The sequence below is a fragment of the Epargyreus clarus genome, unplaced genomic scaffold, assembly GCF_041222505.1.
Source record: "Epargyreus clarus isolate Ecla_fem2 unplaced genomic scaffold, WU_Ecla_fem_2.2 ptg000007l, whole genome shotgun sequence".
NCBI lineage: Eukaryota > Metazoa > Arthropoda > Insecta > Lepidoptera > Hesperiidae > Epargyreus > Epargyreus clarus.
Genome location: NW_027332215.1, coordinates 12,579,624 through 12,599,029, shown reverse-complemented (window position 1 = coordinate 12,599,029; position 19,406 = coordinate 12,579,624). Strand labels below are relative to the sequence as shown.

At 35.5% G+C, this 19,406-nt stretch overlaps 1 protein-coding gene across 5 annotated transcripts in view; it reads right to left on the bottom strand.

Annotated features, from left to right (window-relative positions):
* The window catches only part of nwk (FCH and double SH3 domains nervous wreck), an 84,554-nt gene that overhangs the window by 37,770 nt on the left and 27,378 nt on the right, over positions 1-19,406 (bottom strand). The window lies entirely within an intron of this gene.

The window sequence follows — 19,406 nt, the reverse complement described above, 5'->3', positions numbered from 1 at the left end:
TTTTTGTGTTTGCTCGCGGATAACTTCGTCGTTTATGAACCGATTTTGATGATTTCTTTTGTTGGAAAATAAGATATTTCCAAGGTGGTCCCATTTTAAGGAAATCAGGGTCTGATGAGGGCAGACCAGAGAAATCGAGGGGAACCCAATCATCGTAGGGGCGACTAGTGCGTTTTCATTAAGTATTTTTATTCATATATCATATTAATACTAGCTGGCCCGCATTTATCACTTAGGCGTTATTAAAGATAGTTAGTAGCCGATCCTCAGACCTACTGAATATGTGCTCGGTAAAGCCGTTACGGAGGAGTATGGTAACTAACATTGTGACATGAGAATTTTTTATATTAGATAAACATTAGTATGTCATCACTAAAAACATGTTTCTAAAGTCGGCGCTCATATTGGATACGCTGTTTACGCCGTTATCCAACGAAATATATAGAGCGCCGACTTTACTTAGTCCATCTCATACTTTGACATAAAAGTCGGTTTTTTTTTTGTTATTTTTTTTTATGACAAGCAAAAGATTACAAGTATATGGTACACATTTCGATTTCGTATATAGATAAAAGCTACGTAATCTCATCAAAATTAGTGCGGAAGAGTATTCCAGTATTAAAACTTCAAATAACTTTAATCGCTTTTGACCTAGTCTATAGGCTGCAACGACTTATAATATCAAAGTACGTGAACACGTAAGCCCTTTGACATTCAACGCTACCCAAACGTTACCCTACATTCATTAAAACTTTATTCGAGTTGAAACTTTTAACACTTTAATCAGTGTACGGTGTCGTAAGTCGTCATGAAAGTGAAAAAACTACTTGGTAGTTCAATAAATTGCATCTATTAAAAATTATAAAATTAAATTTATTAGTCTGTTTATAATGTCAAAAATACCTTTTAATTTTATGAATATAAAAAATGTAATATAATATGTTACTGCACGGGCAGCAATTTGGCTCATTTATTTTATTTTGAAGGTGGTAGAACCCTTTGTGGTTCGACTCCGGCGGCACCACCGCCACACGTATTTCTACCTAATAACAGCAGTGTTAGGCGCTGCTGTGTTCCGGTTTGAAGGGTGTGGTAAGGGAGACAGAATTTTCCGAGGCGTTCCAGCTTAGTCCTCAGGGGTAGCGGCGCATCTGTGGCCGACCTCAGGTAGGAATACCTAATCCAATCAATCTGGGGTTGATTACAGATGTCCATGGGCGGCAGTAGCCACTTACCATCAGGTGGACTGCATGCTCGTCTGCTATTCTTATATTATAAAAAAATATATATATAAAATTTGAGTGTTAATTGTATTACTTTTATTTTATTTTAAATTGTTTTTTGTTTAAATTTATATTGTTGTTGACAGATTAAATTGTGTACCTTAAAAAAGAACAATAAAACATTTTAATATGTTACCTATAATTGAGGCTGTTAGAACCAGAGTAGCCTAACTACAAAAAACGATTTACAATATGGAGAAAAGTAAAAGTCCGCTCTGAAGTTGTTGCGAGGAGGTGCAATCGTACAATTTACTATGGCGACGCGATTCATTTCTATATTCAGAGCGGACTAGCAGTTTTACGGGGACTATACAACATTTTTAAATTACAAAAATACAGATAGGTCAAAAATCATTAAAATGCACTCTGGTTCTAGCGGCCTCAATTGGTAATTAGAAAATATATGTCTACTGTCTATATTTTTGTATTCGTGTTTCATTTCGGCTATTCTTCGAAATGGGTGGACTGTTTTTGACGGGACTTTATCATATTAAACAAAACTAGGGTTCCGCGAAAAAACCCATATATATATTTTTTCGTGTACGCGCGGAACCATAGGGTACAGCTGGTTATGCAATATTACTTTGTGACAAGTGATGGTCTACTGGTTTGGCGTTCAGATACTTTACTTCTTTGGAATATATGGGCGTATTACAAAAGAATTATCATAAGAGTGATGAACCAAGGTCTTCTTAAGGAATACCGAGGCCCTGTTGAGGAAGTAAGAAATATTTTACAAATGTTTAATGTAAGTCTTAGCGTGTAATATAAATGTCTATACTGGCTTTCCGAGGATACTCATATAATGGGGAACCTGGGACTGAATAGACTATAGTCTATTCCTTCATTCTAAAAGGGGACCCCTCTGTAAAAGCACATTAAAGGGTCGATGACGATATTCATGAAATATATTTCACATAACTTTCTTGTCATAATACATACGAGTACGAACATATAAATATATCCGCTGCGCTTCAGTACACATTTATCACTAGAGATATGTCTTTTATGAAAATTGAGAATGCGCCTTACTTGCCGGAATCATCTTACTCTTTTCTTGGTTTGTAGGCACAACTACACAACAACTTTTGTCAGTGAATTTGAAAAATATGAGTGAATCCCGACCGTAATTAAACATCTATCTATGTAATGTTTTTCCTACCACAGATTTACATTTGATAATCTTCATAGGCATTGTTAGATTTGATCGTTTTTAGGTAACGGTACTTCTTAGTTTGTGAATGTGCTCAGTGATAAAAACTTCCCAATAAAGTGTTAAAAGACTACATTTTATGCCGTGTCTTCTTCAAAAATAAACTTAAAAGTAATCAGGTTCCATAATTTGCGGCGACATTTCCGTAACCTGCTAAAAATCATCTGATCTTTTTCCGAAAGCGCCGGAACTAACTTAATAATAGTACAATACAAATAAACGTGAAATACGTTAGCTTAGTAAGACAATTGTGATAGCCGCCCTCTAGTCCCTTCGTTCCATCGATCACTTTACCGCAGCTCGCCCTATCTAAGCAACCCTACTAATGTAGCTGAGTAATACACACAAATTACAAAACCGTAGGTATTGAATATTTTGAAATCTTGACCTTGAGTATATTCTTATTACTCAACGCTAATTATTAATAACCAATCTATAAACTATAATTTACTTTGAAGGTAGTAGAACCCGTTGTGGTTCGACTCCGGCGGCACCACCGCCACACCTATTTCTGCCTCATAACAGCAGTGTTAAACGCTGCTGTGTTCTGGTTTGAAGGGTGTGCTAAGGGAGACACACGATTCCGGGGCGTTCCAGTTCCAGGGCTCTTCTATCAGTTCTCTGGGTAACGGCGGATCTGTGGCCGACCCCAAGTAGGATATCTAATCCTATCCGGGGTTGATTCCAGATGTCCATGGGCGCCAGAAGCCACTTACCATCAGGTCGACTGCACGCTCTTCTGCTACTTCTATATTATGAATCAAATTATTACTATTACTTAATCGTCAATTTCGATCTTGGGTAAACAGATATTTTATATAACGTTTATTAATAACGGGTTTTAATCATTTAGCTATTACACTGTCTCATATAATACTTTTCATACTTTGATTTCGCAAAAATTCATCCAGCTTCAGTTATTCCAGTGACAAAGGCTACTTTTTGTACAGGCCCAGACGGCTCCCGCGGGAATAGCTCTAGGATAGGGATAGAGTGGACTTTTCTTTTCCTTTCCATTCTGACATTTTTATATGACCGTTATAATCGAACGTAATCTGCAGGTTCGAATGGCATCTCATATTTTCTGAAGGCGTATATTAAAATTATCATTTTGTTTACCGAAGAAGAAAAAAATCTTAGAAGTAAAGTTTCAGTTTAACAATACGCACGGTCAGCGACCCCTGTCCAGCAGTGGGACAGTAACGGGTTGATAACAATGTTGTTGCCTTGACATAATGTTGCCAAATCAAGAAAAGGTGGAAACTTCCTGTGTTGTAATGGGAGATATATATTTCGATACATTCCAGCTTAGTCCTCAGGGGTACCGGCGCATTTGTGGCCGACCTCAGGTGGGAATTTTATCTTATCTGCATGATTACAAATGTCGACGGGCAGCAGTAGCCACTTTCCATCAGGTATGCTCGTCTGCTACTCTTATATTATAAAAAACTTTGCTATAAATAGCTAACGATCAAACATTTAAAACAAACAAATGATTTAATCAAACGTTTTGTTACGTTTATATAATAGAAACCGCGGACACAAACTAGTTACCCATGCATACGAGAAGCCATCGTTAAACTCAAATAGTGAATGAACCGCAAACATGTACATTGACACGTCTGCACCGCACTCACTTGGTCAGTACCCTTACCATGAGTTTTCAAAACATCCCACAATTTTACGTTACGTTTACTCAATCCATTATTCTGTTCCGTTTGCTTCAGTAGACTGAGTAAACGTCGCAACGTAAGTGCTCAAGTCTTTTTGTCTGCCTCACATGTTCGCACAAAAGAGAGACAAAACATAAAGCACCATTTTCTCAATTTAGACATTTAATGTAAGTTACTGATATTATAGTTCTGATACAATCCGCTACGGGCGCTCATTGGAATTTGTAATACCAAATCAGTCATATTTGTCAAAACGTAAATACTCGTGGTAAGGGTTCAGAACAATATCCTTAAGTACTGTCCTTTAAAGAGATTTTTACCACACTTTTATTAGCTTGACTTGTATGTATCTGAGTATGTAACAGAATCTCCGAACTTAATTTTTGCCCACTTTGAATGGTCCGATTGATTAAAACTTTTTAACACTTATCAAGAACCGATGACAACTCACGATTTTAATCATTTTTCCTTTCTCATCAGGATCGTCAGGATCAACGATTTTCCTTGTGCGATTTTTACTAATTAATAAGCCTTACTATATTTTTCATCGTTAAATCAAGTGATTGAAAATGTCTAATATTCGAAAACAGGTTTCAGTAGGCCATAACTGTCAGTTTATTTAAATGCCATAATTCCTCTTCAAATAATTTAGTGATTCACGGACTTGCTTTCGAATCCGATCGATAATGGATGAAAGGTAAACTTATATTGGTAGTTTAGTTACTACAATGACTTATTGTAAACTGTGAGTGTTTAAAAATAATAGAATGTATTTAAATTGGCGAACATGGTGGGAGGTGTTAAAAAGACGGCGAATTCACAAAGCTTGTAAACTCGAATAAAATGTACTTGGAACTTCATTAGAAACTAAAAGATTTATTTCAAGATATATAAAAAATTGTTTAGTGTCGCTTCCAATTTGTAAAGCAGTTTATCAGATCAGACAGATATATACAAAATGCACTGGTTCGATTCCCGGCTAGGGTAAACGATATTTTAAAAAATGTATGATGCAGTTTTAGTTTTTATCAAAATTAGCCTCCTAACTCCTTTCAGAATTTTTGCTAATCCAGCATCGGATTTGGCCCTGGAGGCCCATTTAAAAAATTCACCCCGTATATCCGTTATATATCGGGGTTACATACTATACAGTACACAATAGATCTTCGAAGCCATCGATAAAAATATAAGCTTTTTTTTTCATTTTTTTTTTTTTAGTATAGTTGTACCGCCTTCAATTTTTCTGCACATCCCTAAAGTTGACTGGGAGAAAATGGTATTGAGCATTAAGTTTAACATGGTCAATAAAGAGTAAATAATAATAATAATATTAATGTATATTTGGTACTCACGACAGTATCGATTCCCTTCACAATTCAATCACGAGTAGTCGACCGGGAAATGTTACTGCTAGTCCCTTTATCATATTGAGACGCTAATTGATACTTATGTCGCTCTAAATTTTGTATTCATTTTTCTGATATCAATTCCTACGATAGATATTATATTATTATTTTATGTAGCTTTTTTATTTCGATCGACTATTGGACTCAATTACGAATTATATGAGCCATATCTTATGCGGAAATCGGGTAGTAAAAAAAAACTATGTATGTGATATATAAAAATATAAATGAATGAAATTACTTTTATTAATTTTAATTAAATAATTTGCTATTGGTACATTATCGCACGCGGCGAAAACGCGTCCATTGATATATACATTGATAGGCTGGTATAGGTAGGTATTGACGGTACTCGTATTACTACCAGGATAACACAGTTATACTCGGTATTTTTTAAAACGACGTGTTCTTAAAATGAAACCTAGCTCGAGTTATCGCCCCCTAATCCACCTGAATATTAAATTTCATGAAAATCATTGGGACCAATGACATTTTATACTAGACACGTTATACGCCCGCTAACTTAAGAGAAAACTTGAGCGAAACTGCTTTGATAGCACACATGCACGTTTTTTATTTTACTTACCTTTACTACATAGACAAATGTTCTATAAGGGACAGAGCTATTAGAACAATGTGATAAAAAAAGACAACTAGTGTTTGACCTTGCGTTTCAAGTCTACGCAAACGTAAATATTGACCATGGAATATAGTGACCAATGATTACTTCAGTCAAAACGGGACATCGATTTTTTTATGTCAAATACTTTTTACTTGAAAAAATATAGTTAAATACTAAAAAACACGCTTTTATGATAAAATTAACTAAAAAGTAGAAAATAATTTTCAATCTATGAATCATTTAAGGAACAGTAAATAGTATAATTGTGGAAAAAATGTGGGGCGCTTTTTACAAAACTGGTAAATGGAGCACCCCATGTTTTTTTTCATAATTATACTATATACTGTTACTTAATTGATAATGGCAACGGTTCATTTCGGAGACAACGGCACGAAGCATCGGAAAAAGGGACTGTCCCGTTAAAAACTGGACGTATGGTGGCTATCCCATTGATCCGCATGCTTGTCAAAGACAATGAAATAATGGAACAGAAGGTAAAAAATGTCCAAAACTGTCGATAATAGTTTTAGTACGTCGTTTACGTAGAAATGTTATAGTACAGTTTAACTAAATAAATAATTATTAAATAAAAATATAATTTGAAAGAATGTATCTATACAGATGTATCGACTGGTTTAAAATATATGATTTAAAAATAGTTTATATTTATTATCATAGATTAGTAAATATTACTCACTCCTAACAATAAAATGTACCCAGTTTTGAGAATTGAAATAGTCGCGTAAAAAAGTTTTGCCACGTCTCCGTGCTAAAATGTCTCTAAAATATTTGAAATAATTATTTATTTATTATGTAAATTACGCAGTATTAGTTATTTATTCGTAAATTTTCTCTAAAAATGTTTTTATTTGTCAAGAATTCAAAAAAAGGACTTACTATTAAGCCGTTTGTGGCTTATTTCAATTTCAAGGCGGCGAAGTATCTTTACTAATCTATGTTTATTATTAGAGATGCGCCGAATATTCGGTTGGTATTCGGTATTCGGCGTATTCGGCATCTTTTTTGCTATTTGTATTCGGCCGAATTATTCGGTTTTGGTGCCGAATATATTCGGTTCGAGTAGGTATGTCTATTTTCGTGTATACACGACACGGTACATAACTAAAACACAAAACTTCTTATGTAAGATTTATGTTATATTATAAGTCAAAGAAATCCTATGACAAATTTAATTACATAAAGCAATTAAACTTCAAATCAACATTTATTTTAATACCTCAAATGAACATATTTATTACTTACTAGCTGTGCCACGCGGTTTCACCCGCGGTAAAAGTGTAAATACTCTGAAGTTTTCATGGGATTTAACTTTTTTGCGCTTATCCCTAATTCTTTTTCCAAAATGTATGTAGCCTATGTTACTGTCTATAACCTCAGCTAACTGCCAGTGAAACTCCCGTCAAAATCAGTACAGCCATTTTGAAGATTAGCCGGAACAAACCAAAATTTAAATAATATTTCTTTCGTTATAAGTACCGTATACCCTTTTATTTTATATGTTTCTATATTTTATATTTTCCTTTTATGTTATATACTATTAGTAAAATGTTGTTATTTTGACATTACAAACAGACACTTAAATTTTAATTATTTGTATAGATTCTATAGTTAGTATAATCAACATATTTTTTAAACCTCAAATCAGTATTTCTTTTTCAAATTTAAATCAACATTTTAAAGTTTTAATGAACACAGGTCACTGGCAAATTGATAATAATGGACACTATAAAAGAAATAGTAGAATCTGTTTACGCGGCAAAACAATGAATTGGTAAACCGAATAATTCGGCCGAATATCCGGTTCGGTAAAAGTTTAACCGAATAATATTCGGTATTCGGTTATTCGGTGAAACCACTAATCGGCGCATCTCTATTTATTATTATCAGTTTTATTTTACACACGGCCATTAATTGCAAAGTTGTGTAAATTTTATAAATGTACTAGCTGACCCAGCAAACATTGTGTTGCCATATAAATAAAAAAAATGTTAAGGGTGAACAACCCTTATCACTTAAGAGATATGAAAAATAGATAGTAGCCAATTCTCAGACTTACTGAATATGCATATAAATTTTGGTGAAAATCAGTAAAGCCGTTTCGCAGGAGTAGGTACAGTAACTAACATTGTGACATGAGAATTTTATATATAAGATTCTAATTTTACCGTGGTCTTTTTGAGGATTAATTTCTGGCTATACAAAGATTATTTATTAAATTATGTTTAGGTTAAGGAAGAAATACGACCTTAATGATTGAAATATTTATTCAATTAAAGAAATTTTAAAATACCGTATACTATCCTATATAAATTTTATGGTAATATTTTTTATTATTTACCACAGGTATCGAAGGAAATTTAAAGATTAGGATACAAAATTTCCCATATATCGATTTTATTTTATTAAAATAAACCATAAAATGTTATATTTTGACTAAAAACACACTAATATAAAAATTAAGCAGTGGGATCTTAAACTATAACATACGACATATGAACATCGTCAGATTCAATAAAATGTCACTTCTGTTCTGTTGATCTATGACCATGCATTTTGCGTCTTTATCACTTTCATTGACAAAAACATACTTTGTCTCTTTCTGGTTACTCACGTAATCATGGCGGATCGAACACGAAAAATAAACAAAATTTAATAATTTCTCTTCATTTACGTGTGATAGGTGATTCCATGAAGTTTGTTTCTTTTTCGAGCATACTTTTTGCATTTACGCATTGCACAAGAAGGCATTTTGAGGCTTTAAATTCAAAATAATGACGTTAAACGTGTTCAGTGACATTCGTGTGTATTACTACGCCGCGCGAGAGCGACTGGACTTGGCTGGAGTCGTTTTACACCACTTGCCGTATTTTGTATGTTTCAAGTTTTGCCCGCTTGTGGCGGATCTTTATATTTATAGATCAATGATTGGGACCGTTTCGAGATTCAGATTATATTTATATACAAAAATTACTCGTATAAAGGTATTCGATTACATATATACCTGGGTATATATGTGGCGCAACTTAAAGTATACTCCAGCATGCCCAGGCATGCTGGAGTATACTTTAAGTTGCCCCAGATTGTATATACCCACTTGCAAACGAATATATATGTTTACAGTGATGGTCAAGACTTCAACGACTCTTTCATAAAGTTCTAATACAAGTACAATAAAAGTTCTCCATTAAAAATATTGTAGGTACAACAATCCTGTGTTACATGTTTCTATTTTAAAAAATTAGGGAATGTGGTAAGGGAGAAATGCGTATCCAATGCGTTCCAACTTAGTCCACAGGCATGGGCGCCAGCAGGGGGTGAAATCTCTTTCACCCCCTGCTGGCTTGCACTCCCGTGCACAGCCCTGGCCAAAAAGAAAGTACAAAGTAGGCGAAAATCTCGTCAGGACCAAACAATATGTGAAATGTTCATGTATCAGAAAAAAGGTTGCAAGAACCAAACAATCACTGATACGTATTTGGAGCGAAAAATGTCTGTGACATATTCGTAAAAGTTTGTAAAATCCAATCCACTTTTCAGACTCGGGGCCTTATTCAACTCTCCGTCCCGGGCCTCATTCGACATTTCCGCCTCGGGCCTCCGACGAGCTCAGTCCGCACTGATGTATATAAGACCTCTTCGATTGTACGCGGAATGGTCCAAAGTCAAACGGCTATGCACCCGAAAATAATCATGTCCTCAGGGACATGTGCGCCGCCAGGATTATTTTTAATAATATATTAGATACTAGTTTTTACCCGCGGCTTCGCCCGCGTTTAAATGAAAATAATATGACATACATACATACATAAAACTGGAAATTCGTACCTTCATTGGAATGACAGTGGCGCCATCTGGCGAAAATTGGTCATAGCAACTCTGAAACCTTCGTGGGCTCATGGACAACAACTTTGCTAAAGATCATCACTTGATCAAATGCATAGTTTACGATTCAATCCTTACTAATATCGATTAAAATAATTGATTTTTTTGGTCCAAAAGATCGATTATCCGATTAATCGATCTTAGATCGCCATCCTTAGTTCCCGTGGGATTTCCGGGATAAAAACTAACCTATGTCCTTTCTCGGGTCTCAGACTATGTTTGTACAAAATTTTATTAAAATCGGTTCAGTGGTTTAGGCGTGAAGAAGAGACAACCAGACAGACAGACAGACAGAGTTACTTACGGATTTATAATATTAGTAAGAATTGCCCTTGAGGGTAACGTTTATGTGGCTGACCTCCTTAAGACTTATGACTTAGACTATGACTTAGACAGCAGGTAGATTGCTTGCTCGTTTGCTAATTCTTTATTATATTAAAAATACTATTGTTTCTCAAAGTGGGCGATGACGCTTCCTCGTGGGCCTACACAGGTTCGGTGAGGGGTCCTAAAAATCGTAGACCTTAAAGCGGTCTAGAAATGATGGTTGATTTTGATTTTGCCAAATAGATCAAAATTGGGGTTAGATTTTCGAGGGCTGTTTTTACAGGCAAAAATATAATCTTTATTTCTCCGAACTTTGGAGGCGCTAGAAAACAATTTATTCTAAAAGTAGACTAAATACAATTGAAAAAAGCTTGATGCAATATACTTTAAGTAATCCTAAATTGTGAAGATCAACTCGAAAACGAATACGTAGATGTTCTAAGTAAGTCAAGAGTTCAAGATACGACCCTTTCGTAAACTTCAATACAACAAAAATGCTCTCTAAAATACTGTACCTATGGCGTTCATATTGCCGACTTAGTAAATTTCAACACATCCTTAAAACATTTTTAGAAGCTCTCAGGCGTGCAAGTGTGCGCGATGTAAAACATCGTTTGAAAACAGTTCAGGTCACATAGCAATAGCAATAATTAATTCTAAAACCTTGAAAAATTAGAGCATGCCTGGATTTCGAATCTTAGAACCCCGATTGAAAGGCCAAGTACCTAACCACTAAGCAAAGATCCTACCACCTTCTGCGGTTCAACTCTAGCGGCACCACCGCTACATTTATTTCTGCATAATCACGTCTGTGATAAGCACTACTGTGTTCGGTACCCTTACCATGAGTTTTTACGTGTCGACAAATATGACTGTTTTGGTATTTGTTTACTTATTGGCCCATACTATTTCCAATCAGCGCCCCTAGCGGATTGCGTCGGAACTTGGAGATAGTATGGGCCAATACGTAAACAAATACCAAAACAGTCATGTTTGTCGACACGTAAACACTCATGGTAGGGGTACTGATTTGAAGGGGGTGCTAAGAAAGATATACTTTTCCGGGGCATTCCAGCTTAGTCCTCAGGGGTAGCGGGGCATCTGTGGCCAACCTTAGATGTCCATGGGAGGCAGGAGCTACTTAACTTAAGGACTGCACGCTAGTCTGCTATTTCTATAGTATATACAAAAAAATATCACTGCTTTGTTATCCAACATTGTTCGTTTGTTACAAAAACGTCATAAAATTACAGGGACATCTGAATAAAGCCCAACAATAAACAAATTATCCAGTCAATGGAACCACGGCTATTGTGTGACACAGGGCAGAAACGTTCGTATGCAGACCAGGTCACATTGGACATTTACAAATTTTATTTCTGAATCGAGTTTAACGAATTTTTGATATAGTTTTTCACAACTATTGCGTCCATGCATTTAATACAATGCCTTCAATATGTTTTAATTGTTTATTGGCGAACTGAAAATCGCGTCAAAATTCGTCCAGCCCTTTCGGACATTAGCCGGAACAATCCGCAGACATACAAAATAAAAAAAAAATACTATTTTTTAAAGTACCGTATAATATACTTCGCACATGCATTTGGTCTAAATCTGTTATTTTGACATTCGTCTTTAATTTATTTATAATGATGAAATTAATAATTATATTTAATAACAATAAAACACTTACGCTAATTACTAACTCTCCTATTAATTATTTTTTCTTCCATAAACAAATATTGATCTCAAAGTCAAAACGTGTTTTTTTTAAACACATTATTGTTGAAGTGTACAATACTCGTTGCCGAAGCCTCTCAAGTAACATACCGATTGTTTTTCTTGACTTGTTGAAAGTTGGTGAACCCTTACAAAGGGAAAGTTAGGAATATTGTGTTACGGTAGAGTTGTAGTCTTTATGTAGGTGTCCGTCTAAAACTTTGACAAGGAGCAAAAAATTAATTTTTCAACTTTTTAATTTTGTATTGTGTTCGGATATAGCTTTCTGAACACTTGCGTGTTGTTCGGGTTGAAGCTGCAAAAAGTATAACAATAGCACTGAAAAGGTGCGAAAAGTAAAGTGTTAGAAAGAGGTACGCAACAATTGCTATTAACTTTGCTTATACCTAGTCGTTTTTTATGTTTACGACAAATTTGTCACGTTTTAATTTTCGTTACTAATAGATGAAACGCGAATGTTAGTAATGACGCTTTTCTTTTAGTTTCTCATTTATGATTTTTGGAGTTTACTCCTTAAGAATCGGTTTCTGATATAAGGCGCCCGGTATGAGAAAAATGTGAGGAGTAAAATCTACTGAACGAATGACCTCGTTACGTTTTTGGTACTACTGGACAGATTTAAAAAATTCTTTCACCATTCGAAAGCTACATTATCTACGAGTAGCATAGACTATATTTTACATGAAATGTATTTGATAGTATAGGCATTCCAGCTTAGTCCTCAGGGGTAGCAGCGCATCTGTGGCTGACCTCAGGTAGGAATATCTAATCCTATCTGGGGTTGATTACAGATGTCCATGGGCGGCAGTAGCCACTTACCATCAGATGGACTGCATGCTCGTCTGCTACTCCTATAATATTAAAAAAAAAATTGAGGCGGTACAAAGTTTGCCGGGTCAGCTTGTCCCTTATAAAGTCCAAGTAGTTACATAACCATTTTCATCATCTATATAAACTATCTGTATAAACAAAAAACAACTTTTCGCGCATACACCCTTTTATTGATTCCATAAAATGTTCCATAATCGTACACAATTTCTCCAAAATTAATCGTCCAACTTAGAAACTATTAAAAGCAACTTTATCTTTATTCGATACTTGAATTTTTAAAATAATTAATATTATGAAAATATTTTTTCAAATAATTTATATTAAAAAATAAATCAGTATTAATATTTGATATATATTAAACCCGTCGAAACATCCATTAAGTTTTAGATAATTTTTAAAAACATAAAAGAGCAATTGTGGGTCCCACATAATAGTTTAAAACTGTGCTCATTTACCTTACAGTAACAGAAACCTTTCCTGCGTTGTAATGTCTTGACGAAAGTTTGTATTTAACCCGGTAGTAATCCTTTGAATTTTACTTAACAAATAAAATTAAAAAAGCAGGCGACATACGAGTGTATTTAAAAAAAATATCTTCATATTTTTTAAGTCACCGTAATTCACTGCAAATTGCAAAAGATCCATTTATATTTATATGTATATTCATATAATAAAAACTTTTAATCCCAAACTTTCAGTTACCAAAAAACAGCTCTAAGTATTTTTATTTTATGTATTCAAATGAACACATTAATAAAAAGTTCTTATTTAACCTGAATTTATTAGTTATATGTCTTCATTAACACTTTAAAATGTTGATTTGAGTTTTAAAAATAAATACTCATTTAAGGTCAAAAATAAATGTACTAACTAACTAATGTACTTTACTAACTATAGATTAAGTAATAAATGTGTTGACTTGAGGTTTCAAAATAACTGGTGATGTGAAGTTTGATTACTTTATTTTATTAGATTTATTCAACACATTCTTCATAGGATTTGAGTTTGACTTATAATATAACATAAATCTTATAGAAGTTTTGTGTTTTAGTCCTTGTACCATGTCGTGTATACAAGAAAATAGAAATAGTCGAACCGAATATATTCGGCACCAAACCCGAATAATTCGGCCGAATACAAATAGCAAAAAAAAATGCCGAATACGCCGAATACCGAATACCAACCGATTATTCGGCGCATCTCTACTTATAAGCTACCCTAACCGAGGGGCGAGGGTACGATACGGATACCGGGTGTTCTTCAACCCTCGTTATATTCCCGGGTCCGTATTGGTATTCTATAAAAAAGTGGTTACTAATTATTTCATCCAACTTATTCAAGGATATTATGTATTGAATATATTAAGTAATTTCCATCGATTAAAACTTCACGCGCAACAAGAATTGACGACGTTGATTCCGCATTAATTGTTCAAATCGGGTAAAAGTCATTATTAATTTTAGCATCAATCCACCCGGTAACTGAGGCGATTGTGGATTTTACACGTCGTCAAACATTACTGTCCCACTGCTGGGCACTGGTCTCCTACTCAAGTAAGGGGTTTACACCATAGTCCACTGCGCTGGCCAAGTGCGAATTTATAAAGTTTACACACCTTTACGATTTTTTTGAACAGCCAGGTGCAGGTTTCCTCACGATCTTTTCCTTCACCGGTTAAGCAAGTTATCATTAAAATCTTCCGAATAAGAATCCGAGTTCCACTAAGCTATCACTTCTTATTTAACAAACGATGTTCGAATTCCACTTATTCTTGCTACTGACTCTGACATTGCTAACAACCCTGGCATACCCGATGAGAATCAATACAAGTCGTCGTCGCCATATCATATTCTAAGAATAATATTTCATTTCTACAAGCTTCAACAGCAGTGACATATTGGGGAAATGAAGCAGTAGTTGCGTGGGCGTAATGGTAAAACTTGGCTGGCATTTCGCACATTCTTTGCTTCTTATTGTTATCTCATGAAAAACACAGATATGTGACTCCTTGTGATGTTAAGTAGTAAGTATAATTGTCGCTCGGCATCATATTTCTTTAATATAGGAGTAACAGTCGAGCATGCAGTGCATCTGATTGTACTAATGCCGCCCATGGACATCTGTAATCAACCCCAGATAATATATATTTCTACTTGTGGTCGTACACAGATGCGCCGCTACCCAGAGAACTAAGCTGGAACGCTCCGGAAACGTATGTCTACCTTAGCACACCGTTCAAATCTGAACACAGCAGCGCTAACCACTGCTGTTATAAGGCAGAAATAGGTGTGGCGGTGGTGCTGCCCGAGTCGAACCACAGAGGGTTCTACCATCTTCAAACATAATCATGTTATACCACTGGGCACGGCTCTTATAATGAGACGAGGTAAGCAAGGTGAGGTCATGAACGCTTCTGGCCAAATTGGAATTTTGTGTCCAATCTTAATTTAAAGTTTGCGCTCCCAGAGACTGGAATAATTCTAATCAAACAATTCTGTAAATCTAGACTTTCCCTTATTACAAAAACTACTGTACCTTATAAACGGTATCTTTTCCTTCTGTGTATGACAATATGATCTTACTTTTCGACGACTCATAATAATATAGATTGTTTATTATTCTTGTTTGGGTCAAAAAATGCCTGTCACACTTCTCTTGACCCCTGAAGTCTGGCACCTGGCAGCTGCCCTCAGGCCATACGACGTTAGGTTAGACCACACTCCATCACACTGGTAAAGTTTGATGGAGTGGAAATGATTAATTAAAGAAGAACATTTCAATGTTTATTTTTCACGAGACTCTCAGGCACAGAGAGCTCCTAACCTGAACCTATTCCATCGCCGTTAAAGCACGTAACAATTAATTTTCAATATAAATATATATAACTCAAAGGTGACTGACTGACATAGTGATCTATCAACGCACAGCTCAAACCACTGGACGGATCAGGCTGAAATTTGGCATGCAGGTAGATGTTATGACATAGGCATCCGCTAAGAAAGAATTTTGATCAATTCTACCTCCAAGGGGATAAAATAGGGGATGAAAATATTATTTCGTAACGCGAGCGATACCGCGGGCAAAAGCTTGTACCCATACAAAACTCAACATGAAACCATCACCTGATAACGACAAATCGAAGTAGGGTAACAGACCTAATTAAAGTTGATCATATAGTCGGTAAAAAACTGAGAACTAAGTTAGAATGCCCCATATAATTAAATAGGACATAGCTATAACTTTGAAACAAATTCAAGTTGCAATCGATAAACCCGTCAAAACTTCCTCATTGATTATGAAACTAATATATTCAGTACCCTTAGTATGAGTTTTTACATTTTAGCAAAAATGACTGTTTTTTGTATTTGTTTACGTATTTCCCATACATTTCCAATCAGTTCTGTTAAAAACGTAATAACTTATAATAATGGTACAGATCACATAGAGGACTTTTGAAGGTACATATACAGATCATAACACTACAGTATTACCTGAATGGATGTTATAATGTACGTGTGTTACTGCTACGAACCGATTGGTTTAACAATGTACATAAACATGATAACTATGTCATCGGGGCCGCCTTTAAAGTAAATAAATAATGAATAATACTTGTAGCAGGAAGCGCTCTTCTCTACGTAACGTACAAATTATTTCAATTTGTTTTTAAACAGTGTACGGATTTTATTTTTCTATTTGTATTATTAAAATCTATTAAAGCGGTTAATGTTGGGATTTTGTTCCCAATTGCGGAGGGTAATGTTTTTGTGTATTTGTATGTCTCATTTGATCTACAGGTCAAGCGGCTTGACGGATTTAACTTACAAGGCGTCGTTGGATTGCTTTAAATTGTGGCAGTGACATAAGCTACACTTTTTAGTAGTCCGGTTCATCATCAACCCATTACTGTCCCACTGCTGGGCACGGGTCTCCTCTCAGAATGAGAAGGATTAGGCCATAGTCCACCGCGCTGGCCAAGTGCGCATTGGTAGACTTCACATATCTTTGAGATTTTTTTCTTATTATGAAAAATCTCTCAGATATGCAGGTTTCCTCATGATGTTTCCCTTCACCGTTTTAGCAAATGATATATTTTTTTTTATAATATAAGAGTAGCAGACGAGCATGCAGTCCACCTGATGGTAAGTGGCTACTGTCGCCCATGGACATCTGTAATCCATCCCAGATAGGATAAGATATTCCTACCTGAGGTCGGCCATAGATGCGCCGCTATCCCTGAGGACTAAGCTGGAACGCCTCGGAAAAGTCTATCTCCCTTACCACACCCTTCAAACCGGAACAAAGCAGCGCCTAACACTGCTGTTATTAGGTAGAAATAGGTGTGGCGGTGGTGCCGCCGGAGTCGAACCACAAAGGGTTCTACCACCTTCAATACACACAACAAAACAATACAATAATTAATTTCTAATTCGCATATAATTTCGGAAAATCAGAGGTGCGTGCCTGGGATTTGAACCTCGGACCCCTCGATCGAGAGGCCGAGTTTCTTAACCACTAAGCTATCACTGCTTGTCCGGTTATTTTATTGAAAATTATTCCTAATTATTATATATTTTCTTAAGTGCAATCTCCTTAAGATCCAGTAGCGACGCGTAGGTAGCACTGATCCTTATTTAATTAGTCGATGAATAATATCGGTATTAGGTCATACAGAAATTCTAATTGATAGAGATAAGTATCAAACAATCTATCATATCGATCTGACGTTGTCCACGTGCTAAATTATATTGGCTTTCTCGATAACAACAAAAATTATTACATTGTGCAGCTTAATCCGATTAGTGTGAAATGCCTGCATTGATAGCATGTTTGAGTGATTGGGGAATGTACTCGTTCCGGCATTCGATCGAACTAGTGGCACGTGAAACAACTTGCGGTCGGACTGTATGGGTTATAGGTATGCTGCAGCTATTTGACGGATGTGTTACAACTCATTAGTTAATGTCTCACTGCTGGACACGGGTCTCGTCCCTAACTGCAGGTTACACATACTTCACATACTAAAGCATAAACCTTCCCCGCTAAAAAACGATTGATACGTAAAAGAACTTGTGGTTGGATCTATGTATGCTGCAGCAATTTGACGGATATGCCTTTAGTTGATCGTATTGTTTCCCCTCTCACGAGCGCATTTTTTTATAAGACTAGTCATCGTGTCAAGCCATTACTGTCCCTCTACTGGACACGGGTCTCCTCTCTTACTACAGGTTTCGCACACTTCACATACTAAAGTATTAAACTTTCCCGATAACACACTATTGAATTTTGGCACATAAAATAAATCGTGGACCTCCGAATGAGACGCATGGGAGTCTATCGAACTATGTGAGATCGCTATAAAACTGAACATCCTAAAATGTTTCTTGAATATATTTCGGATGTTTTATTGTCAAGAACAGGCAATACAAAATGATAATACCTATGTTAATAAAACAACTCTCATTAAGCCAATTGTATTGTTAAGTGTTACTTATAATATACATATGCATGTACAACCATTTCAATTGTGACGAAATATTATCTATAGAAATAAAAGTATTAATCTATGTTTTATGCCGCTTTATCAACGTTATCACTGTAAAATAGAACAAAGAAAAATGTTTCTATGTTTCCAAGTCGATAATACAAATTATCGATACTTAACATTAATCGATAATGATATGTATAGTGTACTATGGCTCTAATACCTAACATAACATTGATAAGCTAAATAATCAAGGTTTCCTAAGGTAGTTGACAGGTATTACGTATCGTCGGTGTTAAATAATAAATGTGAGGACGTTTAGGTAAGTTCTAATTTTGGTTCTACTGCGGCGGTGGTTTGGTCGAACACATATATGAATATGAATGTAATATAAAAGTGCAGTAGTGGTAAGGCAGGCAGACGCTAAAAAATCTGAAGTAGAAAAACGTAGCTTCTTGGTAGGATTACTTTTTTAAGAAATTATATCGGGCGGCCTACTCTCGTAGGATTACCAAATTACATTTGACCATGATGATGGAAAAAGACATAAAAGTTAACTGCGGTCCGTAATATACACGGCGTATAAACGCTATGTAATCACCGTGCAGTTAAGTACACAAAGCCGACCGGAGTTGCTTCGGGCTATCGCCACAAACAGAATTAATGTCGGTTACATTTATTCGTATCATATATACAGAACCAATAAATTTCGTGTTTCATATGAATATAACTAATTGGTGGTATTTAGAGGTGTGACTACATCATAGAAGGCCCGTGAGAAATTCATTGCATGGAGCCTTAAGAAATGTTCGCTCACGAATACGTACTTTAGTAAATAGATATATAATTAGTAATATATTTATACACTTTTTTTGATCACTCTTAAGCTCGCAGCGTTAGGCCGGGGGCCCGTCGGGCTGGGG